The sequence below is a fragment of the Panthera uncia genome, assembly GCF_023721935.1.
Source record: "Panthera uncia isolate 11264 chromosome C1 unlocalized genomic scaffold, Puncia_PCG_1.0 HiC_scaffold_3, whole genome shotgun sequence".
Taxonomy (NCBI): Eukaryota; Metazoa; Chordata; class Mammalia; order Carnivora; family Felidae; genus Panthera; species Panthera uncia.
The window spans coordinates 42,525,452-42,553,418 of record NW_026057584.1 but is presented as its reverse complement, the minus strand read 5'-3'; the positions used below and the strand labels follow the sequence as shown (position 1 = coordinate 42,553,418).

The 27,967-nt window shown below is 39.4% G+C and overlaps 1 long non-coding RNA gene and 1 pseudogene across 1 annotated transcript in view; both read left to right on the top strand.

The window, feature by feature from the left end:
• Positions 1 to 27,967, top strand: part of LOC125911352 (uncharacterized) — a 64,681-nt gene that overhangs the window by 21,617 nt on the left and 15,097 nt on the right. The gene's annotated exons all lie outside the window — the stretch shown is intronic.
• On the top strand, positions 8,053 to 8,673 carry LOC125911351 (cytochrome c oxidase subunit 7C, mitochondrial-like; annotated as a pseudogene).

Below are 27,967 nucleotides of genomic sequence, written 5' to 3'. Positions count from 1 at the left end.
GTGAATTTATTTCAGAATTCCTTATCTGATTACATATATGTATGGTCCTTTAAATTCTCCTCTGGACAGGTTGTAACATCTTACTGGTCCCCTCATTAATTATCGAGTTAAAATCTTTGACGGGTTTATTTTATATTTGTATGAGGATCAGATTATACCCTCTTTTAAACAGTCTCTTTAGCAGTTTGACAATAAAAAATGTGATTGATACTTGCTCTTAAATTGTTTGGTTTTTAATTGTAGAGATAAGACATAACCACAAGTTGACGGGCAATTCTGACCTCTCTTAAGTCGACGGGGTTGGTGTTACTATATATTTTCAGGGTGAATTGTACTGATCAATAACTATTTGCACTTACCATTCTTTCATTCCCTTTAACTAGTTGATTTGCAAGTCAGAAAATTCATGTGAAAAGATAAAAGAGTAAAATTCCAGGCCGCTATAGCCACAGGGCTTAAAAAAAATTTTTTTTTGATGAGACTTATTTTTCCCATGATCAAAATAAGAATTTTATTAATATTTAGAAAATAATAAATCACAGGAAAAACTGGAAATCGTAGAAAAGCAAGGAGACTAAAACAATAACCCACACCACACCGAGCAATGCAAACATTTTGGTATATTTTCATCTGGAGTTTCTACGCTTAGTTGTGTCATTGTTCGTCTTTGTTTTTAGTTTTGTTTGGTTGTTTGGTTTGTTTCTCTTGCACAGTGTGTGTAGGTCGAATAATATCCCTGCCCAAACCCAGCCCAAAGGTATCCACATCTTACTTCTAATATGTGAAATTACATGACAAAGGGGAATTAAAACTGCAGATGTAATTGAGTTGCCAATCAGCAGACCTTAAAGAAGGGAGATTCTCCTAGATTATTTAGGTGTGCCCAATGTAACAATGCGGGTCCTTAAAAGTAGAAGAAGGGGGCAGAAAAGAAAGCCAGAAACATGGTAGCCTGCTGGAGAAGAGGACCCTGTGCCAAGGCCTGCAGATGGCCTCTAGAAGCTGGAAAAAGCAGGGAATGGATCCTCCCCTGGAACACCCCGGAGGAATGCAGTCCTGCAGATGCCCTGAGTGGAGGCCACTGAGATGCATCTCAGGCATTCGACCTCTCCGGCTGAGATAATCCACTCATATTATCTAAGCCGTTAAATTCATGGTAACTTTTTACAGCAGCAATGGGAAGTTAATACAGTATGCACACCCAGATTTTAAAATTTCTTATGTTATATCAGATGTTATAATACACACCTACATGTTGTTTTCAACTTTTGCAAACAAATTTGTAACGGATACCTCATAGTTTATTTAATCATTCTTTTATTGTTGGCTATTTAGAATATTTCTATTTTTTTCTATTACAATGAATTTTTACTAGTGTCTTTGGGCATATAGGTTTTTTGCATATTTTAAATTATTTCTCTAGGGTACATTCACAAAAACGGAATTTATGTGTTAAAGTGTAGCAACATTTTTAGGGCATGATGGTTGTGAGGAAAGGAGGAGGGAGATCGCAGAATTCACATTTCGGAATCTCGTATTTTATCAAAGCGACTCGAAAGGACTGAGTAAATAGACCCCTGCCTCCTTTACCAATTCCCTCAGTTACCCACGGAGGTGATAACCCAAAAAAGAAGAATCAGGCAAATTCTGAAAATCTGGGTGACCGTCTTATGGACGACTCAGGTGTGGACAGCTGTAGAGTGACATCATTAACCTGGGAAACAGGTAACTGATGGAAGGTCCAGAGTTTAGTAGAGCTTCTGGTTGAAACCACATCTCCTTCAAATACATTTAAGAGTGGCAATTTATGTGCTTAGGACCCATAGAGGACAGTGGCCATCTTGGGATGGGGCCTCACAGGGCAATCAGCACAATTTTCAAAGTACAAGAAGGTATTTTGAGGAGGGAGAAGAAATGCTTCATTTGGTGCCATGGTTCAGGTGCTTGCTAATTCCTAGCAAAAGAGAATTTAAAATATGTGTTGGGACCACTTCTGTTATTTTGAATATGCTATTTGTAATCAGCTGCATGATCACCAACCTGTTGATCTTCTTCTTTAGGGCAGGCTGAGTGATTCCCAATAAAACTTGTTGTTATCTTCCTGAAGGGTTACAATAATGAATATCTTCAGGTATCTTTATTTGTTTTTTATTTTTTGAATTTTTTACTTATTCTTATTATTTTTTTAAATTTAAATCCAAGCTAGGTAACATATAGTGTAAGAATGATTTCAGGAATAGAATTTAATGATTCATCACTTACATGGAACACTCAGTGCTCATCCCGACAAGTGTAATGCCCCTTGGTCATCTAGGCCATCCCTCTACCCAACACCCTTCCATCAACCCTCAGTTTGTTATTTTTTCCTGCCTTTCCCCTATGCTCATCTGTTTTGTATCTTAAATTCCACATGTGAGTGAAGTCATATGATGTTTGTTTTTCTCTGACTGACTTATTTCACTTAGCATAACGCCCTCCAGTTCCATCCATGTAGTTGCAAATGGCAAGATTTCATTCTTTTTGATCACTGAGTAATATTCCGTCGCATATACATACCACATCTTCTTTGTCCGTTCATCCATCAATGGACGTTTGGGCTCTTTCCATTCTTTGGTTATTGTAGATAGTGCTGCTGTAAACATTGGGAGGCACATGCCCCTTCGAAACAACATACCTGTGTCCCTTGGATAAATGCTTAGTAGTGCAATTGCTGGGTCATAGGGTAGTTCTAGTTTTAATTTTTTCTGGAAATTCCATACTACTTTCCAGAGTGTCTCATCAGTTTGCATTCCCACCAGCAGTGCAAAAGTGTTCGTCTTTCTCCACATCCTCACCAACATCTGTTGTTTCCTGAGTTATTAGTTTTAGCCATTCTGACTGGTGTGAAGTGATATCTCATTGTGGTTTTGATTTCTATTTCCCTGATGATGAGTGGTGAGAATTTTTTCATGTGTCTGTTAGCCATCTGGATGTCTTCTTTGGAAAAGTGTCTGGTCATGTCTTCTGCCCATTTCTTCCCTGGATTATTTGTTTTGGGTTGTTGATTTTGATAACTTCTTTATACATTTTAGATACCAACCCTTTATCTGATATGTCATTTGCAAATACCTTCTCCCCTTCCGTTGGTTGATTTTTAGTTTTGCTGATTTTTCCCTTTTCTGTGTAAAAGCTTTTCGTCTTGATGAGGTCCCAATAGTTCATTTTTGCTTTTGTTTCCTTTGCCTTTAGAGACACATCAAGTAGGAAGTTGCTGCGACTTATTTTTTTTTTTAATTTTCCAGATATTTTTATAGCTAGGTATCTTGTCAAAGTTGACACACTTGAGAACTGTATTCAAAATTCCTGCCTCAGACTATGCAGGCCAGGTAAATAATGACTTCTGCCTCTTCCTTTCCCCAAACCCATATGGAATACTGCCTTTGTCTGCTTGTGCTACACAACACACTGTCGCATCTGACTTTGTGCTCTCAGAGGCTAGTCCTTGAACAAGGGTAAAATGATGCAACCAGTTGGAAAAAAAAAGAATAACAAAGAATGTGAAATCTTTCAATTAGCTATTTCTTGGGTTCCCTAGATAACTAGCAGAAAGGAGAATTTAAGCTCTTAAGCCAATCTTAGTGAAATAAAGAAGCTTTGATTCTTAGATAGTCAGGAAAAAGTGAAACTAGGGAAAATAAAAGAACTCAAAGGTCCAAGCATTATGTTAATTATTATATTTTAATGTTTCCATTTAGTAAAACTTTCCCAGCTCTCAATTCCTTCTCTCTACTTATTTTACAGATAATTTCACTTCACGTGCCATGAGAAGGTAGATCAGGACAGGCTGGAGTACTCGTTAGGGTGTTTATGGACTGAGAGGTGCTCCCACGGGAGATATCCCTCCAGGAATGATGCTCAGCATGAAACAGCAGGAAGACCACCGAGAGGAAAATGTGTCATTCCGGGATGGAGCTGGACCTTAACTCTGCTGTGAACTGGAATAAAATTAGAAAAGGAGGGCATTATTGTTGACCTAGAAAGACTTATGTAAGGTTATAAATTCATTAGAATATCTTTTTTTTTTTTTCCCTTGAGCGAGTTCACTTTTATATGGGACCACAAGGGGGATGGGGCCATTATAGGTATTCATTTAAACAACTGGGAGTAATAAGGAAGAACACTGAATAAAATGGCACCAGTTTCTCAGGAGCTAGCCAGCAGTGGCTCTGTTTTATTTTTCCAGGGTAGAGATATTTGCTTAGAATGAAATGGATTTCAAAATAATCACTTTCATCCTAAATGAGTCTACCCAGGAAGAAAAAGCTATTAAGCCATCAATGCAGCCTCCTCCCTGTTCTTCACCTAGGTATTAAAACAAAATGTTTGCAGACCAAGGACCTCATTTTCAAGAGAGGCCTGTAGGCCAACAATCTTGCTTATGGAACCTTAATTTGCAAACATGTTCCAAATATTTACCTAAAAACTTAAATTCTTAACATATCAATTGTTCCGAGATGAGATATTGAGGACCCTGACGCCACGTAAAAAAGCAGACTATAAAGCCACTTTGGAGTTGCGAATTTGTAAAAAAAAAACCCCAGCATCTGAATCCGTAGCTGTTTCAACATTCAACTGGGTGAATAAATTAAGTATTCTAATTCCTCATTCTTGCTTTGCATATGTAAATATGGTGTTTTGTACTTTTAGAATTGTTTAGATAATTAGAGAGCTGGCTTCTGAGCTCAAAAATCAAATCTTTCAAGGCACATTTGGCTGAGAAAAGAGTGGGACAACTGGTTTCATCCTTGCTTTTTTGGGTTATGAGAAAAAGACAGTTTTTTTGGTCAACTTCAGTTATTTTGCTGCCTGCCTCTCCGAGTGAATTGGCAGTTTGTGTGCGGAAATTGACGAATCAGAGAGAAAACTAAATGGGCACGTTTTAAACAAAGGAGTGAGATTAATACAGAAAGATGTCCAGCAGCGTGTAGGTGCCAAACACGTATGCTACTGGGCAGTTTCAGGGGACTTTGCACTTCAGGGGAAGCTTAGGTCAAGGACGGATTCATTCACTGATTTATTCCATAAATATCTACTGGTGACCAGCGGTGTGACCGGCAGTCTGCTAGGTGCTGGAGGTCCAGGAGTGAACCAGGTGGGCGAAACTCAGACCCATTTGGAGAGGACCCGGAGAGAGGATCACCTTGAGGCCAGGAGAGTGCAGGGGTAGCACTAACCACTAGGGAAGCCCAGTTCTTAGTTTCTGTTTCATTGACTCCCTATACCAGGCAGGTGTCCGAAAAAGTCTCCAGAACGTTGTATATACCTCATATGTTCCCTGGACCTAGCAAGGCAAGGGTTGGGGCTGAAGACCATACTCCAGAGATTTGTCCTTTTGAATATATTTTGAGGATCCAGGTCTGGAGTATCTCAAACAGGGTTAGACCATTCATACAAATAGCTAACCGTTTTTTTTTTTTTAGCTTCTTCTAGCTTCCAGAACCGAAGAGACTATGGAGGCAAAGTATCCAAAGACTCTGCCCTCGTGTAGTTTCGAGGCTAGTGAGAGAGGCAGACATAATCAAATAATAGAAGAGACAATCATATGATTACAAACTGAGACTGGAAGTTCAAGGCTCTGCAAGAGCACAGGATGGGGGGCGGGGCGCTTTTGGTCCGTGCTGGGATCTGAGGAGAGAGGAGAATGTTGGAGGGGAATGGGAGGGAGAGGCTCATTCCAGAAAGTGGTCAGTCTGTGAGAATGTCTGGGACTGGGGAGGAAGAAGGCCATTTTGGCTGGACTACAGAGAGTGTCGAGAGTAGCAAGAGTGATAAGATTATAGGCAGGGTAGTTGAGAAAGGCAGGTACAAAGAGACAGAGAGAGAATCCTCTGGTGGTTTCTACCAAATTCAGAGAGACACTCTCTGCTTCTAGTCTAAAGAGTGGGGCGGAGGGTGGGAGGAAGCATTAGATAAATGTTTTTCGAAGTTAGGCTAACATTAGACAAATTTACGGAATGAGAGTAGTTTGTTATAACATTCTAAGTTCAAATGAAGTAACACACTATCATGAAATACCAATGCACCATTGGTTTCCCCACATCCAGTTACTTTCTCTATTTCATGAGCATAAGGAGTGATTAGATAATGTATTTCTTACAATTTAGCACAATGCCTGCCTGGAGTATGCACTAAAAAAAATGCTGGTAAATTAAGACTAGTTTAATCACAATAATTACTACCCTATAGACTACAACCAAATGAAGACCTTACATGCGTGATGGAAATCTAAGCACAGGGATGGAGGAGACAAATGGGGGTCATAACAGCATAACTTACATGTGCATCTCAAAAGCTGAGTTGCCTAAGTCCTGGAGAACACTTTTTTTTTCTTTTTTCTTTTGTAACTCTTGCATTTATCTCTACTCATTCTCTAATTCCCCCCAAATTCCCATTACATGTCATAATATTTTAGGAAGATACTGCAGAGTTACTTATTTCATAACTTATCATAAAGCTTCACTAATTCAAATTTATGATGACCTTTATATCTATCTATCTATCTATCTATCTATCTATATCTAATTTATTGTCAAGTTAGCTAACATACAGTGTATACGGTGTGCTCTTGGTTTTGGGGGTAGATTCCCATGATTTGTCGCTTACATACAACACCCAGTGCTCATCCCAACAAGTGCCCTTCTCAATGCCTATCACCCATTTCCCACCCCCTCCCCCATCAACTCTCAGTTTGTTCTCTGTATTTAAGAATCTCTTATGGTTTGCCTCCCTCTCTGTTTGAAACTATTTTTTCCCCTTCCCTCCCCCCATGGTCTTCTGCGAAGTTTCTCAAGTTCCACATATGAGGGAAAACATATGATATCCGTCTTTCTCTGACTGACTTATTTCACTTAGCATAATACCCTCCAGTTCTATCCATGTTGTTGCAAATGGCAGGACTTCATTCTTTGTCATTGCCAAGTAGTATTTCATTGTATATATGAACCACGTCTTCTTTATCCATTTATCAGTTGATGGAAATTTGGGCTTTTTCCATAATTTGGCTGTTGTTGAGAGTGCTGCTGTAAACACTGGGGTACATGTGCCCCTATGCATCAGCACTCCTGTATCCTTTGCATAAATTCCTAGTAGCACTATTGCTGGGTCATAGGGTAGTTCTATTTTTAATTTTTTGAGGAACCTCCACACTGTTTTCCAAAGTGGCTGCACCAGTTTGCATTCTCACCAACAGTGTAAGAGGGTTCCCATTTCTCCACATCCTCACCAACATCTGTTGTTTCCTGAGTTGTTAATTTTAGCCACTCTGACCGGTGTGTGGTGGTATCTCAATGTGGTTTTGATTTGTATTTCCTTGGTGATGACTGATGTTGAGCATCTTTTCATGTGTCTGTTGGCCATCTGGATGTCTTCTTTGGAAAAGTGTCTATTCATGTCTTCTGCCCATTTCTTCACTGGATTATTTGTTTTTTGGGTGTTGAGTTTGGTAAGTTCTTTATAGATTTTGTATACTAACCCTTTAACCGATATGTCATTTACAAATATCTTCTCCCATTCTGTTAGTTGCCTTTTAGTTTTCTTGATTGTTTCCTTTGCAGTGCTTTGTATTTTGATGAGGTCTCCCAATAGTTCATTTTTGCTTTTAATTCCCTTGCCTTTGGAGATGTGTCAAGCAAGAAATTGCTGCAGCTGAGGTCAAAGAGGTTTTTGCCTGTTTCCTCCTTTAAGGTTTTGATGGTTTCCTGTCTCACATGTAGGTCTTTCATTCATTTTGAGTTTATTTTTGAGTTCATTCATTTTGAGTGTATGGTGTGAGAAAGGGGTCCAGTTTCATTCTTCTGCATTTTGCTGTCCAGTTCTCCCAGCACGATTTGCTAAAGAAACTGTCTTTTTCCAGTGGATACTCTTTCCTGCTTTGTCAAAGATTAGCTGGCCCTACATGTGTGGGTCCAATTCCAGGTTCTCTATTCTATTCCATTGGTCTATGTGTCTGTTCTTGTGCCAATACCATACTGTCTTGATGATTACAGCCTTGTAGTAAAGGCTAAAGTCCGGGATTGTGATGCCTCCCGCTTTGGTTTTCTTTTTCTACATAACTTTGGCTATTCGGGGTCTTTTGTGGTTCCATAGAAATTTTAGGATTGTTTGTTCTAGCTTCGAGAAGAATGCTAGTGCAATTTTGATTGGGATTGACCGGGGAACAAGGTCATGGAAAGAGGATTTGGCGTGGTGCTGTCGTTTCTACAGTCTGGGGTCTCTGCGCCTTTCACAGAACTTCCAACAGTGCTATGTTGGGACAGAGCATCCAGAAGTTCACAACCTCTGTGGTCCATAGGAGCCACCATGAGGAGGGCCCAGGGAAGAATTTGCCATTTTCAGTGGAAAACAAGTGGCGGTTACTAATTATGATGACTATGTACTTTGGATCTGGATTTGCTGCACCTTTTTTTTATAGTAAGGCACCAACTGCTTAAGAAATAAGGATGTTTTAATTAATCCATTAAACAGATGTGAAAAGGAGCATTTTAAGAGGTGCAGTCTCTCTGAAAAATGGATCAAAGTCTTCAATTCCGCATACTCAATATGTTTGTAAATAAACTTACGACATGAAAAAAACTGGGAAAATATTCTCTGGTCATGGACTGGAAGAATAAATATTGTTAAAAGATCAATACTATCCAAAGCAATTTACACATTCAATGCAATTGTTTTTGTTTTTTTTAAAGAACTATTGGAATTTTGGGATAGTTCAGAAGCATTTTTTGATGTTAAACCCTAAGACTTTATGATTGTAAGAATTTTGTCTGCACGATTTACCTTCAAAAGGTGCATCTCATCTGAAAAACACTTCAAAGTCACTAAAGAGGTGCTCCTACACATTCTTTTTTAAAAAAATTGTTTTTAACGTTTATTTATTATTATTGAGAGACAGAGAGACACAGAGTGTGAGCAGGGGAGGGGTAGAGAGAGGGGGAGAACAGAATCTGAAGTAGGCTCCAGGCTCTGAGCTGTCAGCACAGAGCCCAACGCGGGGCTCAAACTCACAAACTGCGAGATCACGACCTGAGCCGAAGTCGCCTAACCAACTGAGCCACCCAGGCACCCTGCTCCTACACATTCTTATGTTCCAGTAGCAAGGCCAGTGTTCTGACTTAATGAATCCCTTCCTGGTTTTGGTTGAATTGAAAATTTTTATTTATTTTATTTGGATTTAAAATAGCAGTTTTCAAGTAACAGTCCATACCAACCTGGAAGTACATAAGACATTGTGGAAGCTACAAGGTCAAGGAAACCTTTAAGGGAATCAATTTCCTGATCCTCAGTCTCCACATTGCCTCTTTCCTAAAACGAATCTCCCAGAGAGAATGGCTGTGGTAAGCCAGTTATCCTTCTTCACTGCCCTTCACGATCACTCTCCTTTATTCTATAAAGAAAAGCATGCGTCTGACCCATCTCTAATCTTATTGTACTGCGGAACAGTGATATTTGAGACTGCCTGGCTCCTGAGGAAGGCTTCTGTAAGAGAGAAGCAGAGCAGACTTTGATAAGAATTACAGATGCATGCTGCAGCCTATTTCCACATTATTTCGGCAACAAACTCATGTCTTCCTGTCTCAGTTTACTTCACAATGAATTTGAATTTATAGGAGATGTAAGACATGGATGTGATTTCATGTGTTCATTAAAATAAGCAAGGAAATCAGACATTTTTTGTGAGAAAGTAAGTTTGATTTGGTAGATTGGTTTGACAGTGAGGACAACCTTTGCCAATCAGTTCTATGGCAGACGTTTTCTATAAATTTAAGAAGTTAAATTTTGACTCCATAGTTTTGACAAATATATGTTTAAAGCATGTGTCAATGTAAAATATGTAGGTAAATACGTCCTCTGCAATAAACTTACAGTAAAAGTTCTAGAAGTCAACTGAAAAATATGAGAAGGGATACATTGTTTCTCAAAAGCTCATGGATTGAAAATAATTAGCTGATAATAAGAAGAGAATGTGTGGCAGCCCAAGGAATGAAAGTTTTCCAGACTTCTCACTAGGGAGATGATTTAGCGCCAAGTAGTTTAAACATTAAGTAAACAGGTTTCTTGGAGAATGATAATGTATGTGTGTGTGTGTGTGTGTGTGTGTGTGTGTGTGTGTGTGTCTATTTCTCACAGTTGTTCAGGGGACAAATGATGGATTCATTGAGTTGTTTTATTGACACTCTTCTCTTTTAGGGGAACATAGGCTATCTTCTGCAAAGTTGTCTTCCAAGTGTTGCGAAACATCTGTCATTTCAATTTTTAAACGTTCTGAAGTCAGACCAAGAGAATAGTGTTTTAACTCTGGTTATACTACTTAAAGGTCTATTTTCTCTCTATAAAAGTGTTTGTGGTAGAAAAATTTGAAAATATCAAAAAGGATAAAGAAAATACAATTAGCAATATATTTCCACCTAGTTGTATATCCTTCTATGCATTTCTCTATGTATAGAAATTACTTTCTTTTTTTTTAACATTGGAATTTGACTATTACTGTTGATAACTATTTTTAAATTTCATCAATACATCTGATCATTTCCCCATTTCATTAAATGTTATTCTACAACATTATTTCTAATGATTGAATAGTATTCCATTGGAGGGAGGTACCATAATTAATTATACATTTCTCAGACTTGAGTAAATATATGGATCCTTTTCAAAAGAAAAATAAATTCTCAGGCTCCCCTCAGGGTTGACTTAGATTATTTTTATTATGTTGTTAGTCATCTATGAAGAAATATAAAACTAGGATTAATCCTTCATGATCCTCACTTGCAAACACCTATAAACCCAACACAAATTTACATTTAAATTTAGATATAAAATCAATATAGTTAAAATGCCAACAGTCATTTAAGGGGATAGTTGATGTTTAATAGTAGGATGATAAATGCTTTATATTTTCTTTCTTGACATGGTTCATTTGATTTTGAGCCTGATGGACCATCATCTGAATCATCTTGATTATCATCATCTTTATTTTTCCTTCTAATAATAAACCTATTTTAAACCAGAGATCTATTATTATCATGGGTCAATCAATTTAATGGTGCACCTCAAAATATGATATCAACAAAAGTTTAAACAAAAATTCTTTGCTACTACACTTATTCCTGTTATACACAAAGAGAGCTCCTCACAGTGTGAGTGTGATGGTGACGGCTGTTTGCCAGGTGATAACCCAGCCCTCTCACCTTTCCTCTCGGAACTGCCCCGCCATCTTTGTTCTTAGAGTACTCTATGGAGTTAGCCTTCACCGTCACTACCAATGTGACTGTAAAACGAACACACACTTGGACACTGAAATCATAGCTTAGCTGTGAGTTATAAGTTAGTCTACCAGATGGCTCAGAATATCTTTACATTGACATTTTTTAGATTACCACCAAAATAAAAACAGAAGATTAAAAAAAAAAAAACTTCTTTCATAACTCAGACCCTCGAATATAAAGCTTTTGGAAACCTAAGTTGGCCATATTCTCTATTGCTTGATATCTGGTATATTCTTTTTCTATTTGCTGCTATAACAAATTACTACAAACTTCGTGTTTTAAAAGAACACAATTTTTTAAATCTTGTAATATTAGACATCAGAAGTCTTAAAATTATGGTGTCAGCTCAGCTATGTTCCTTTTGCAAGCTATGGAGAAGAGTCTGTTTCCCAGGCTTTTCCAGCTTCTAGAGATCACCAGTTTCCTCGGTTCATGGCTCCTTCCTCTATTTTCGAAGAGCATCACTCCAACCCCTGCATTCATTACCCCATTACCTTCTATATTATTGGCTCATTTTGCCTCCCTTTTATAAGGTATCTCATGATTACAATGGGCTCATTCAGATAGTCCAGGATAATCTCAAGATCCTTAGTCATATCTGCAAAATCTTTCTCACCATGTACAGTAACATATTCAGAGGTTCTGGGAATAAAGACACGGACATCTTTGGGGAAGACGTTATACAGCCTACCATATCTGAATACTAAAAACTGTCATCAGAAATGATTATTCTTTCAGGGTAAACTTCTAGTGTTGTAATGTATAAACCACAGAGTACGTATTTTTTTTTTAAGGGCTTTCCAATGCCAAGTTACCCTCTGGAATGGTTGTACCAAATTGCACTCATGAAAACAGTGTGTAGAGTAACTTTTCCTGTTCCTTGACCACAATGGGTATTATTATTTGTTAAAAATCCTTTGCTATTTAGTAAGAAAAACATTTGTTAACAACAAAATTAAAATTTTATTTTAAGGTAATTTGAGGTTAAATATTTTGAGGACATTGGACCTTTTAAACTATATTTCCTGGTCATGTGTACAAAAGAAAAACACTTCAGGGGATAATTTTGTTAAGGATATATTGCTTTTGGGCTTAACTTTGTTGTATAGAAACCACCTAACCCATAAGTGGTACCTTTCTAAAATTGCAGCATCGGGAAGAAAACGTAGAATGCCTTTGAGTTGAAGTTTACATCTTAGAATGTTTAGGAGAGGGAGGTAACTGTTTAGATAAATTCAAGGATGATTATGTTCAAGAGGTACTTAATTCAGGCCAGTGTGGCTCATGTAGAGAGTCGTTATGGCCTTTTATCTGGGATAGCCTGGTCCTACGTGGGTGCATGTCAGAGCTGCAGAGGGTCACTTGTTGCTGTCGCACTAGGGTGTGGTGTCCTCTGCAGGAAAGCATCTTGTGATGCAGTCGCATCATTGCTCGGTCAGAACTGGCTCTTTTGTCGGAGAACAATTATTGCATCATAATTAGAAAAATGAGAGCGTCACAAAAACTTCCTAAGTAGATGGACATTTGAAGGATTTTTGTAAATGGTTATAATACACAATTCCTGCTTGCTTATTGAATAAAAATTTTAAATTCGGATAAGCCAAATAAAAGAAGACAGAGACAAGTCAGGATGAAGAAGCACTATTTCCTAAAGCCTTCTTTATTCTCAGGATGGTTGAGAAGTCAGAGGCCTGGGATGTTATATAACAGAGGGCCTGGAATGGTAAGACTGAACACGTTAGATAAAATGTGCAGGGTTTTAGAGCTTGTTAGATTAAAACAAATTTTTTTAATGTTTATTTATTTTTGAGAGAGAGAGAGAGAGAGCATGAGCAGGGGAGGGGCAGAGAGAGAGGGAGACACAGAATCCGCAGCGGGCTGCAGGCTCTGAGCTGTCAGCAGAGCCTGAGCAGAGCCTCAAACTCGTGAACTGTGAGATCATGACCTAAGCCGAAGTCGGACACTTAACCGACTGAGCCACCCAGGCTCCCCAGAGCTTGCTAGATTTTATTCGCTTATATAGACTCTGTTCTTTCTCCCTGCAAACTTGTTGCTGAGTTAGGAAGATGCGCACAACGCAGACACGTAACCCTAAGGAAACCATGCTAAAAATAGTGCTCTCAAAGTCTTGGGAGCCAACAATATCCTTTCTTTCTTGCCGAGGCCCACTGGAGCTTTGCTTTCCTTAAAGAAGCCAAGTGTCAGTGGTTTTCTTCCTTTGAGATCTCCAGGAGGAGGCTGTTTTTAGCTGAGAGCTGCTGCTTTGCCTATCACTGCAGTGCTGTGTAGGATGCCTGGTAGAGAAGGCAGCTGGGGAGGAGGAAGTCAGAAAGTGAATGTGTGTCAGGAGGAAGCTCTGGAATAAAAAAGGAATGTGCTGGGACTTACGCACTCAGCAAATGCAGCTTTTAGGCGTAGCGGACCAGGATGCCTTTGGCAGTAACAAGCTTTCTGGGCTCTTTCATTTGTTTGGTGTGCTAGGAAGATCTGATTTATTTGTGCCATTGCAATGATATTGTTAGGTTAAAAAATATGTTTTCTGGTGCATAGTAATTAACAACAGTAGCTGCACACTAGAATATTCCAGGACTTAAGGAATGCTAGGCATTTTATCAGCTGCAGCCAGCAGATGGTGATAGCGTACCATGAAAAAGCAAATAAATTGGGCTTGGTGATGCTGGGAGGTTCAGGTTTGTTTTGCTTTGTTATTTAAGCTTGACCATACCCATCTATATATTCTGTGGGCACAGAGTGTTTGAGGCCGGTCTAATCTTAAACTTGTTTTATGGTGATATCATTATTTTTTACTGCTACAAATTAACTGTCGGTTTCAATCTACCCCATGTTTCAGCTGCCTTCGGGGATCATCTTGTCAGTTATGCAGCTTTCCAATTTTATGGCTGAGATCAAGAATGATTCCTTAAAGGCACATGGGAAACAATATGTCTTTAGAATGAAATGTGGAAAAGTTGATGTGAGCTTTGCTACGTGGCCAGTACTGTAGGTATGCAGGAAAAATAGGTGAGGGCAAACCACTAAGGCCCCAATTCAGTTTGAAATGCGAGTGTCTTGACATTGACTCAGGTGCTATCATTCATGCAAGTATCGACAGTGACCTGTCAATGGAGTGAAATGGAGCTAGACTGAGTTCCAATATTATCTTACGGAGTTACGTTCAAACACGTGAAAATGCAAAGAGGGACTTTTGGGCAACTCAAGTTCCAGGTCCATAGGAAATTCTTTCACTAGGACATAAAGTATCACACAAAGTCATCCTTCTTTCTCCTTTGCATCTAAGGCTTATGGAGTGCCTACCAGGTGCCTGCTCTTGTTCCAGGTGCTGTAAAGTCCTTGTGAACTTTCTGGGCAAAAACTTGATTGCTGCCTAATCTTTTCTTGAAGCGTAAGGGCAAAAAGGAATGAAGATCCTCTTTATAGGGCTGGCAGAGGACCATTGATTGATGTTCAACTTGAAGGAGAAAGGGGTCATATTCCATCTTGCCCCAGTCAAAGAATTCCATCGGCAGCACACTGTCATAAATCTGTCACGGCTTCTACTAGCAGCTAACACACTGTCCAGGGATGTACTAAGGGACAGGGAGAAACCCCAAAAGCCAACAAAAAAGGCCAGTCTGTTTTTCACATGTTGGGTGGACAGAGTGAGCATGGGTGTAAGATCCCTGCCAAATTATCTGGGGTCTACTGAATGTTTGTTACCGTAGCTTCCTCAGTAATGTGATACCTGCTCCTAGAATTTGTTCCTTTTTATCAGAACTGGGTAACAATGACTCTGTCATAGTATACTCAGTATGAGCCAGGCTTTGGCCCGGTGTTCTTTCAACCTTTATAACATTTATTCAAGGTAGACATTTTGATACTCTTTCTACATATAAGATAACCGAGGCTTAAATAGGTTGATTAACGTGCCTGGTAAATAGCCAACCCTGGAGTTTAACAAAAGTCTGTCCGTGATCTTCCCACTTTGCCCTGCACCCTCTCTATTGAAGCATTGTTTGCTCTAACACTGTTCCATTGGCTAGAACAGGGATGGAAGAGAGAGAGAGGCAGCAATCCCACGATTTGTGCTGGGAGCATCACAGATGTAAAGGAGCCAGGCAGAAGGCATAATATATTAGGCCCTGAGGGGTCCCATCACATGGTCGGCAGAGCTTTGGAATGCTGGAAAACAAAATCAGCAGGCATGGCCTGAAGGTTTAGCCCACAGAAATGGGGTGGCTTGTTCTGAGCAAAGGCTTCAGGGCAGCAGACAGACCGTGGAGTTAAAGGCAGAGAAACAAAACGCAGTTAGTACTGCCATACTGGGAAGATCTTTGCTTGAATACAGGGTGTGGAGGATGGGTAATGATGCGTTGGTCTTTTCAGCTCCTCTCTCAGGCAAGGATAACAACACAACCCGCAGAAGCATCCTGAAACTCAGACAGCCACCGGCATTTATTTATAGAGAGAAAGTGCACAAGGTGGGATAAATGCACAGAAACACTTTGAACACTAAGCGTAGTACAAATGGGTTCACTATTGATTCTTAGTGGAAATGTGCATGTCTGCCTCATGAACAAATATCACTCCTGAGACCCCCTTTAACAAAATATTTAGTCTGGCCTCTCCAGGCTGCATTTACAACCTCATTTCTCTTCTCGTGTTTTAGGGTTTTGCGCTGAGATGTAAGGAGGCCCTGTACAGCCGTCCCAGAAGACGTTCACAAGAAGAGTTTCAGACAATAGAAAATAATCTTGAGTGATTGTGCTGTGGGTTTCCATTGAAAGGTGTCATATAAAGGCTGTAGAAGAATGAGAAATTACAGAAAGTTAACATAGAGGGCCATAAAGGCGCATTAGGTATAACATCAGCTCATGGGGAATGCCAGGAAGCAAAATAATGGGGGTATTTCCACCCCCAACTTGACTCCCTTTCCATATGCACATGATTGAATCTGTTGTGACCGTAGAAATAGTCAAGTGTGGAGAACTACTTAGGGAAGTTTAAGAACCCATTAGAATCATTAGATCTCTTCTGAGCTAGCCAGAATAATCAAATTTATATCCAAGTGAAATCTAGTTTAACTGAAGCTCTTGCCTACCTTTCAGAAAAATTGAAAGGAAAATCTTATGCAAGATTCGCTCACAAATGTCTTCTGATGGTTCTTTAAAAACATTCTACTCATCTCCAGTCAAAAATGGCTTCATGTTTACATTACTGAAGGCCGCTGTTCAAAATGGATTGTGACCTCATTTTAATAGTCTGAACTAAGGCTGCTCGTGGGGTGGTTGGGAATTGAGCAGTGTGCGACTACAACGTGATGTAAAAAATAAAAAAAACAACCAAACATCAAGCTGCATATTTATTTGATTGCTCCAAGTTCTCAGTGCATTATCTGGATTGCCTGTCCATTTTTGTCTGCGTTAATGTCAGAAGTCTTGAATTGCAAGTCCCTCCAGGATAGGTCTGATGTCATCTCCATCACTTTGAGAGCCCCAGGCTCCTCATCCAAGAAGCCTTTCTTGAGTGCCCATTATGAGACGGGAGGTCTCAACTGGCACATGGCGCTCTTCCATCCAGAGATGGCAGCCAAGACATTTTCCTTCCTGCATAAATAAATGTGTGTGGACGATCAAAACTATTTTTTTTTTTCTTTCTGCAATCTAGTCTTTCCCCTTTCTTGATCTTGAATGTTCAATTTGGAGCTAAGGCTGACGTCCATACAACTAGCTCCTCTAAGGTGATTGCTGTTGGGTGCTGTGCGGCAGACATTGGTCCTTTCATTTTTCTTCTCCTTTCTTTCTTTCTTTCTTTCTTTCTTTCTTCTTTCTTTCTTTCTTTTTTTTTTTTCTTTTCCTTTAATCTCTTCATAGCCAAGAGAAAAAGAATGCGTTGTTTCTATTACCACACCTCCTACAACCACCGTCACTCTTTTATGCCTCATGGCGTCCCACCAAGAGCTTACAGGCACTTTCAGTCACTAAGGTGTCTTGATCCTGTAAACCACATGATTTCTGTGGTTGCTCTAGGAGAACGAGAGCCCAGAGATATCAGTCAGTAGCTTTAGTTAGATCCCAAAGATCGACCAATCTTAGGAGACTCATACGTTCAAACCTCTGTCTCCACGGAAATGTTTTCAGTATGGCTGTACAGACATCTGAACTATTTGCCTTGTGATAAAAATCATTTATATCTGTAGAAACAATTGTATATTTAGATCCTTTGGTCACATATTTGGTACAGTGTTGCCAAAAGTAGGGAAGGGGTACAGCAAAAAGCCCAGAGGGCGAGGCCCTTGGCACCTCTTAAAAAACTTTCTGAGTGGAGAGAGTTACTCTTTACAAGTCTTAGTATTTCAATCAGTAAAGTGGGTATAGTAATGCCTTCCCTAGCTCTACTTTTTACAAAAGAAGCACAAGTCTTTTAAAATTCCAAAGCGCTCTACAAGTATGTGGTTAGGAAGAAAAATAACATTTCTTAAGCCTTTCAGCTGTGGGACAAGCCATGCTGAGGCAACACTATTGTATAAGGAGAGACCCTCGTTTATAACACTTCTTACTTGCAACTTTTAGACACAAACAGATCATCACAGAACAAGCAACAAAGCAGTGTCTGTTTCATGGTTAAAACACTAGGTTCTGGAGACAGGGTTCCAAATTCTAGGGCTGCCATTTTGTGACCTTGTCATTTAACCTCTCTATTTTTTCATCCATAAAACAAAGCTTATAATTTCTAACTCATGAAGTTTTGGCGGAGACTGAGTGAGATACCTTACGAGAAAGTGTCTAGCACAGTATGAATATACAACGCATTTCCTAGTTTGGAACTTGCGTACCTTTCTACCACAAAAGGTAATTTCTATTCACTTTGGGTGAAACATTATGCTCTCACTGAAGCTATGAATTCATGATATATTTTACTTTCATGATAATGCTTGAGAAATCTAGTTTCAGCCAACAAATTTTCCTGCATTGACCCTTCCTCCATTGAGGAATTAACACTGCCTTCAAATTTGTGGTATTGTCTGCTTTGTAGTGACGAATAGTTCTATACTTAGACTCCCGATCTGCCATAAGCTCTTGGCCAAAAGAATCCATCATCATCTTATGGCTGTGTGGCTCTTGCCTTGTCAGAAAGGGCTGAGTTCAAATCACACTGGGTCCTGGGGAATATGCTTGTCAGGGAAGTGTGAAGGTTTATTATATAAACACGTGGACTTTGGGGATGGATCATCTGAATTCAAATCGGAGTTTTGCTCATTATTCACTGTGTGACCTTGAGAAAGTTACTGAACCTTTAAACTTTCACGTTTTTTTGTCTTTAGTAAGTGATTAATCGTAATAGCCAACATTCATTTAAACTCTTTCCATGTGCCAGATTCTATGCCGAATGGTTTACATGTACTAACTCCTTTAACCTTATGACAACCTGTGACATGGGGATTATTTCCAACACCCATTTTACAAGTGAAAAACAAAACATGGAGAAAAACCCAAAAATACATTTTCTGGGGGCCCACTGCTAGTATATGTTCCAGCTGGGCTTTAATTCCACTGACTAGTTTTTGTTCTGGAAGTGATAACACTTCATACTAGCACTGAACTCTGAACATTGCCTGACACCTTTAAAAACGAAATAAATGTCAGTTCATTCTATTAGCAAAGAGGCAGTTCCTCTGGCTGTAGCACTTGTGTCCACCTAACTTGCATTTTCCCCAGTTGAATTTCTGAAGAGGTAAAATTTTCTGTTGTGAGACTGAGCTCTGGCTCATTAAAGAGGTAAATTTGTCTTAGTGCTAATTCAGAAAACTGGTCTAATCTTAGCCTCCTGTAAACTCTGCAAAATTTTAATGAGAAGTTTTTACTCCTTTACTTCTTCTTCTCCATATTCCTCTCCTTGTTACTTATTTTATGACTACATTTCATAAATGTGGCCACTGATCCCCCACGAAATAACAAATATTAAAAATAAAATCTTATTCTTGTGGTCCAATAATAAAGCCAAAGGCTGCCATTTACTCGTCAAGTCAGGATTCGAATCCCCAAACATCACATATCAACTGGATCGGAGTATGAACAAAACTATGCTGATCCTCAGTATTCCCCATCTAGAGAAGGTCAGAAAACACGATTGTGGCCACAAGAATGGCCCCTGAGCGCTGATAAAAATAGCAGCGACTTGGTCGTGCTGACTGACTGCGTTTGTTGCTCCCAGGCTAAAAGATGTTTGAAGAAGGGTCAATGAAAGCTAATTATAATTTGAGGGTCTTGTCTTGATGGTATGAGGCCAGGGTTAGAAGCCCTTGTAAAGCTGGAATTTCATTTTACTTTTGGGAAATTATTTCTTTATGGATATGGGTGGAGCCGAGGAATGAGGGAGGGATGCCAGAGAGAGCCTTGCGATAGCTTACAGCTGTCCTTTAACCGGAAGTCAATCTGCCATTTTCCTCTTATCCTCTGATTCTCGGTTTGTGATTTTTTTTTCACCGCAGCAAGTATTCTGCCTCCTCCCTGCCACAGAAAATGTGACTTTCCTTATCTGTAAGGTGTCTTAATTTAGTGGAAAATAGAATTGAGTCCACTGCCCACTCCTTGTTCCAGGAATGTTTTTCTCAAAATAGGAAATATATAATGTGTAGGCTGGGTGGCTAGAATTAGGTTGGATCAGTATGAAACAGGGAGATTTGTTTGCTTCAGAAAAAAATTTCCCACTGACTTGGCTGGCTGCAGAATCCAGTACAAATATCCGGACTCAGAGGTACAGAAAGCAAACCATCCTGGATGGATTATTATACTGATGACCTTCCCCGTGAATTCCCACATGCCCTTTTAACAAAGACTTCTGTGGCCAAACCGGCATTTCTAGTTAAGATTTTGAAACTATTATATGTAATACCTTCTCTTATTGATTAGGTCAATAGAGAAAGAGATAGACTTTCCTATAGAGATAGGCAAATCTTTTCTTTCTTTCTCTCTTTTTATAATGGACTCAAATATAAAGCCGTCTGTTCTCTAGACATCCAGATGAAATTAATCACCTCAAAACGGAGTGGAGAAAAGTTGGAAGGACAAAATAATACATTTGAGGGTTTTTGTGTGTGTGTGTGTGTATGTGTGCTTTCAAAAACCCATCTGAGGAAAGACTGCCAAATGTGTTGCTATCCGGCCTTTGGATTCTTATTTCCTATCTGCTTATTGGATAATAAAGACTTAGATTTGTTTTGACTGTTTCAATACACCGCAGGGCAACAATGAAAATGCAAGTCACTCCATCTCCAGCACAATATCTAGGAAGAAAGAAGGTAAAAATGACTCACAGCATGTTTGGAATTTCTAGTGCCCGTAATTGAAAAATGGGGGTCACAAACCACAGCAAAAGTGTACATTTCTTACTGGGTGAAGGATGTCCATGTTAACAGGACTCATGGAATGCAAATACAACTTATACCTGAGGGAAGGAAACGTCTTTCTATTCCTCCCAAATCTCTCAATCGAAAACTTCATCCTTCCATTAAAAAAAGAATGGTGTGGGGCGCCTGGGTGGCGCAGTCGGTTAAGCGTCCGACTTCAGCCAGGTCACGATCTCGCGGTCCGTGAGTTTGAGCCCCGCGTCAGGCTCTGGGCTGATGGCTCGGAGCCTGGAGCCTGTTTCTGATTCTGTGTCTCCCTCTCTCTCTGCCCCTCCCCCGTTCATGCTCTGTCTCTCTCTGTCCCAAAAATAAATAAAAAACGTTGAAAAAAAATTAAAAAAAAAAAAAAAAGAATGGTGTTTTGTGATTTATAGAGTCTTATGGCTTTTTTCTTTGAGTCGAATGTTAACATTCTGCTTTGTGCCCTCAACTTAATGGATATTCTCAAAACTTGGCAGCTTTTCTTTCATGCGGGAAGAAGGAATAATTCTGAATTAAGAGCACCAAAACCGGTTAAGGATACATTATGTCAGAGGCTGTAGATTGTTAACAAGCAAGGAAGCACAAGTCATAGGGTATAATACAATTAAAGGGGCTGGGTAAGATTGCCAGCTGTTCCATCCCGATGACTTCACCTGTTGATACCAGAGGTGACCCTTTCCAGTCTGAGTATAATTTGCCAGAGTCCTAGGTATTTTTCTAACCTCGGAGTGGATCACAGTCAGTGAGTGTAGTAGATGCCATGGGCCCCCCCTCCCCTGTATTCCTTTACCAGGTTCTTGCACCCTTCTCACTGTTGTGAGTTTTGGCAGCTAATGATCCATAGCTGTCACCCCCACCTCCTGAGAATTGCTGTTGGCAGCTGCATCTCCCAAAGGGTTATGATCTTCCAACCAGGAGCAGCCAATAAATGACGGAGATGGGCTGCAAATGGTTGGCCCCCTTGCATCAAAGAGAGAGTGCTGATCCACTTTGTGGTGTGATCCCATAAATCAGGTCAAGACTAGCCTGTATATGGGACCTCACCCTTGCTCAGCCCTCTCATCATTCCTCTCCTGCTTATCATACCCTCGCCTGAAGAGTTTTTCTTGAAGAAACACTCTTCAATAAACACGCACCGAACTACTGTCTTAGGCTTTGATTGTAGGGCGTCCAGACCTACGACACGGAGTTTGCCCATATGATTTAACTTATTTTGTCATGATAAATTAGCCAATCCAATATCATTATTAACCAGAATTCTTCTGAAAACAAACTATTGTCTCCAGATTGTTGAAGCCTGTTCTGTTGATCCCTTAATAAGCCTTTGCAGCAGCAGAAGAAAAATTCCTTCAGTTTGGCACTGTTTTCTGCGCGACCTTTATCCATTAGCTTACACGAAAGAAGCATGGTTGGCAGACCGTCAAAGCCACAGAGGTTGGAAATTTGAACTCAGTGACTTATTCCTACTCCTTTCTTCCCATTTTGGTAGGTTCATCTAATATTAACTCTATTTATAGTGCTCCTTCTAAAAGCGTGGCTTTTCATGTTGGAATCATGTGCTGCCCCAACAGGAATAGCCATTAGGGCCTTCGTGCATGGGTGTCATCTGGGTGACACAAGAAAAGATTTTCACTTGGAATCAAGTAGTCCATCCATGTCTGAAATGACAGGTATTTTCAGAGTTCTTTGTCATTAGAAACGTGATTGTGTAAATGTCTGAAAATCTGTACCGGTTTTAAAGAAGTTGGCCTAGAACCCGTTCCAGTCAAGACAACAGCCTTGCAAATTTGGAAGGTCTCCTTGTCATTTCTACCAGCCAGTGGTACCAAGACGGGCGGATTCAGCAGCTGGAAGAATGGTGACTCTAGCTCACAGGCTCAGTCCTCCAGGAAATGCCAGGTTGACCCTGCTGCTTAGAAAAACAGAGCGTACATACAGGTGATGAAAAAAGACCCAGGAACTGAAATGTTTTCAAGGAATTATTTCTGTTGGGTGGGGCAAAGATAGGTGACTCCACAGGGGAAGTTTCAATCCTTCACAGACCCCAAACATATGTTTGCTTTGAACCAAACATAATGTCTAAAAAGGCTGACTGATGTACCCAATTGAATATTATTGATTCTCAACACAATATTTTGGTCTAAAGAAATTGGCTCTTTGTTTCCATGATGTTATTGCTTATTTATAATCAATATCTTCTCATTAAATCTAAAACAGTCTTTTAAAGCAAGCAGGCGCTTGCTATTTTCTATGTAGACATTATTTTGGTTCAACTTCTTCATGGTCACAGGGGATTTTTGCTGGATTTGGAGGATGGAAAGTCATTAGCATTTAATCTTTGGGATGCATCCCCTTGCATGTCAGGACCGAAAAGTCAGGTAATTGGTTTTAATACAAGACGACTTATGGTTTATTTGTGAAGATCACGGACTTTCACATTTTAAGCTATTTCCCAGGGATTCCGTTCCCCGAAACCCACTGCTTTTTAAGAAAGTATAAACACATTTTGTTGTTTTTGAATTTCCAAACAAAAAAGCTTGGAACTTGCTGCTCATTACAAAGAAAGTAGATGGAATTATTGTGGCCGCTAATGTCCTTATTAAAAATTTTTTCCTCACTCACCATATGATTGTCATGCCGCTTGAAATGGATAGATAGGTATTTTGTATCCTGTCTGATAGAAGGAGGGAGGCAAGACTTGGTGAGTCAAAAGAAAAAGAATTACTCCAGAAAATCTGAATTCTGCCCTACTATTTTCTCCACGGCCCTCATGCATTTTATAATCATCTCTATCTAAATGAAAAACCTGTTTAATTTTTGAAAACAAGAATGGTGGCACCGATAAAATGTCTTTAAGTTTTATACTAGACACAACTTTGGAATGTAAAAATGAACTTCAAATTTTACATTTTAAGGTGCTGAGTTCTTAGAATGTTTTGTTCTTTTTATATATTTGTAAGACTCACTGAAAGGAAATTCAATGGAATTTTAAATTTTAAAATTCCATAAGAATAAAACTTTGACTTTGACTAACTAAAGCATTTCTAGTAGCAGTTTTCTAAGTCAGAATATGGTGGGGTAAAACATTAGTAAGAGAAAAGACACATGCTTATGGAATTACTATGTCATCTCTTGAGTTGGTTTAGTATATTGGTTTAAAATTTAATGTTATCCTTTGATTTTCTCTTCCTAATTTTTTCTTGCCCATTTCTAGAAATAAACCATGATTTCTTCAACTGTAACTAGAACTTCCACTATCAACCTCTTTTAGGAGTTTGGCCAAATAATTGATCAGATTAACTGTTAATCACCTGTGAATACGTAATTTTTTTATAGGTACAAATATGAGGCATGTATGGGAAAACATACCATTGATATATAGTAAGCCTTAAAATGGTTAAACCTCAATTAGAAATGTTCATTAAAAAGGCAAAGATAATCCAAGTGATTGATATTTCAGAAATAATCTGATATGTTAGCATGCATTTATCTGATTGTTAGAGCAAATTTCCTTCCATAGTTAAAATGTTTAATTTACGTTCTCTGGGTTCCTACCAACTAATGATATAGTGAAGGCATCTAAGAGTACTCAAGGTTGGAGATCAGATAATCTAGAAATAAAGTGTTTATTTGATGCAGTTAATTTACTAAGTGAATAAACCCAAACTGGGTAATTGAGAATTACTTTCCAGCAGGAAAAATACAAAAGTATGTAGCTACAAAAAATTGCAAAAATCCCCAAGTCTTTGTACTGCTTAATGGCAATGATCTCATTGTGTATATAAAATATTTGCTAAATTACAACATGCAGAATCCCAAACCATGTGATGTGAAACCTACTATATCCGTACTGAGAAAGAAGATGAAATTGTATGTTGGTAAATTACTTCCTGCCTTTCCTCAGGAATTTTCCTCAAGGCCATCTTTAGGATGTAAAAGGTCCCAGGCAAATCTTTTTTGTAGGGTCTCTGTCTACATAAAAAAACTTGATTTAAAAAAGTGTTATAAAATTCATGGGCCTATGTAAATGACAGTAATTTTCAATAAACCTTCAGAATAATGGATGAAGTAGAGTTATTTACACACTTGTTTTTCTGTCTAATCGTTGTCTATAAATATTCTTCATTGTAGCTATGTGCTGTATCTTGTTTTTTATTGTCAAATGAATGATTCCTGGCTAATTTCATATCTTTCACCATTTGAGAAAAAGGTAGTAAAGCTGTTATTCACAATGCCATGACTCTTCAGATCCTGTCTGAATTGAAGCAATATAGATCTTCTTGCCTTTGTACTTTCTAATATCGTTTATTTAATGCTGGTTACATCATTACTCATGATTCTATATCATTCATCATGATGTGAACACTGGTTTCCCCTGACTGTCTCAAAGGTTGTTATTGTGCTTTGTTGATGATGACCACAAATTCAAGTTTTATCTGGTTACATGCAGGAAAATGTGAATGATAAGTTGTTTTTTATGGTTATGTCAAATTTAGTGTTCAAAGGATGCCTGGGTGGCTCAGCTGGTTAAGCATCTGACTCTTGGTTTCAGCTCAGGTCATGACCCCATGGCTTGTGGGTCCGAGTCGCACAGGGGGCTCTGTGCTGACAGTGCAAAGTCTGCTTGCGATTCTCTGTCTCCCTCTCTCTCTGCCCCTCCCCTGCACTCTCACTCTCTCTCAAAAATAAATAATATTAAGTAAACTTAAAAAAATTAGTGTTCAAAATTTTATAGCATAAATATAGAATGAAACATCTTCCAATTATGTCTTATCTTGAACTCTTAGAAGGTGACCACAGCTTTCCTAGAGTATGATCTCTTTCAATTTTGTCTGTATTCCTGCCTTCTGTCACTTCCACCTCGTGGAGAGGAGAAGTGAGATCCATAGGGACAAGGAGAGTGGTCCCATTTGAACAGGATATGTCCATCCTTCATTTAGCATGCCTTAAGACCAGCCTGGCAGGGAACAACACCAACACATGATATAAAGCAAGAGAGAACATGGCTCAGGGGAATCACTGGACACAGGGGAACAAAGGTCTCCAAAGGTCTTGGAGGAGACAAATGAGACAACCCTGGGCAAACAGCCTGATACATGATGTGGAACCTGAGGAGGAAGTGGAATGATGACTCTGGGTAAAGGACACCTGCTGCCATCTTGGTTTCTTGGTGCTACAGACTGGAGGTGGCATCTCTGTTTGAAGAACTCTTGTACCAGCTCACGCAGGTGGCTCAGGCCCAGGGATTGGTGGTATCATCCATATTCCAGAGCCCCGAACTTGTCTGTATCCCTTAGAAATGTGAATTTCCTTAAGTTAGCATGTCAGCACTAATCCAGAGGACCAATCTCCAGAGGACGCTCCCGCCTTCGTAAAATAAATGCTCTGCCAATTTCCTTCCTGAAGGCCTTTGGGGCATCTGGTTTACCTCTTGTATGGGATAGAGGTTTAATACTCTGAAAGGTAAAAATGGAGACTGGGGCCTACAAGGGCCCTGATCTTATCTGAGTTTTCTTGTCTGATGACCCCAGTCCTGGCTTGTCCCAAACACCAGAGGGGAACTTAGAAAGATTTTAGAAGTTACTTTAGGGCATGGGGCTCCCTGAGGAACAGGCAGAGGACAGGGTCCCTTCTTGCCTGGGTCTAAGGGCAGTATGGAATTTATTCATAGCTTCTCTGCTGTAATTCATCTCACTAGCAATTGCCTGAGACGATCTTGGGGCTTGTTCGAAAATTGCTGCCAAGTTACTATGAAAGTGCCCTCCTCCATGTCCCGGTAGGCAACCTTTAGTGATGTGCTTATAGGACATCTCTCTCGAGTGGAGATGAGGAATTCTGATTTTAAGAGCAAGTCACACATTTTCCAAGTATTAACACAAATTCACAAGGGTTCATGTTTTGTTTAGAGGCCCATCTTCATTTCAGAGCAGTGGGCCAAGGCCTGAAGAGAAACTTTTAGCTCATGGATTCCCTCCACAGAGAAGATGCTCATGGAAATCGGGGCCATTATTATTGCTTACTGCGTTTTCAGTGAAATTGATGAAAGCAGAGCGACTTGTCACTTCAGTAGAAAAATTGAATATGTGAGTTTTGTGGGCACTTCAGGAGTTGCAAGTTATGACTAGTAATGTAAATCTCTTTTTTTTAATGTCTAGTCCCATTCAAAGAACAATGAAAGGTAGTGGAAGTCTCTTTGTCTCTTTGTGCTTAGAAGAAACAGATATGAACAATTGGTATTCTAAAGCCATAGATCAAACATTGTAGTTTAAGAACTTTAGAATGACAATAATTAGAAAGAAATACATCTTTTGCAGGCAAAAGAAATACAACAGTCTTTTCTTTCTTTGGTGTTGCTGTGGAGAAAAGAGCAGGTAATGGTCAGAGGGCAGAACTCTATTCCTGTCCTGAAGCATAGACGAACTCCCAACTTCAGTTTAAAACCAACTGATTTATTCTGCTTTTCTATTCCTTCTCTTCCTCTTTCTCCTCTCTCCCTCCCCCATTCTTGCTTCCCTCTTCCCTTCCTTTCCCTCCTCATCTTTGTTCTTCTTTTTTGGGGCCTTTCCTTTACATTTGAGAAAATTCTGTTAAAATTCTTTTGTGTCTTAACAGATCATTTCCTCCAGAAGTGATTATTTAAATTTACTTTGGAGAGAAATCAGTTGACTCTCTTCCAAAACCGGGACTCCAGGAGAACCCATCTGCTCTAAGAAAAGAAAGCGTTTCAGGCACAACAATGGATCTTACGCAAACTGTCTCTACGGTTTAAAAATCCTTGGGATAATAAATAATCTGTCTTGGCCTTAGGGATGAGAACAGCTAGGAGCAACAAGATCCTGGATACTTGAATATACAGAGTAAATATAGAGATGCATATATATCTCTTATATTTTTTCCTAGAAGGATATGTAGGAAAACCGTAGACCGTGGTTAGCAGCGGAGTATGATGTTGGAAGAAGTGGGAGAGGGCTAGCTTCAATTTCCCTGTAATATGGACCTTTTCACATCATTTGAATTTCCTCCCCATGTTTCATTATGTGGTAGGCAAAACCCTAAGAGAGATCCAAGATTTCCCACTTTCCTGGAATACATGCGATCTGCAAGATCTGTGAGTGTGATGGTTTTCACCCTTGTGATTTTATTTATGTCATATGATGTAACTTACTTTAAGAGAGATTATCCAGGTGTTCCTGATCTAATCACAGGAGCCCTTTAAAGGCAGAGTTTTCTTTGGCTGGAGGAAGAAGAGAGAGAAGGAGAAGGAGAGGGGGACGGAGGA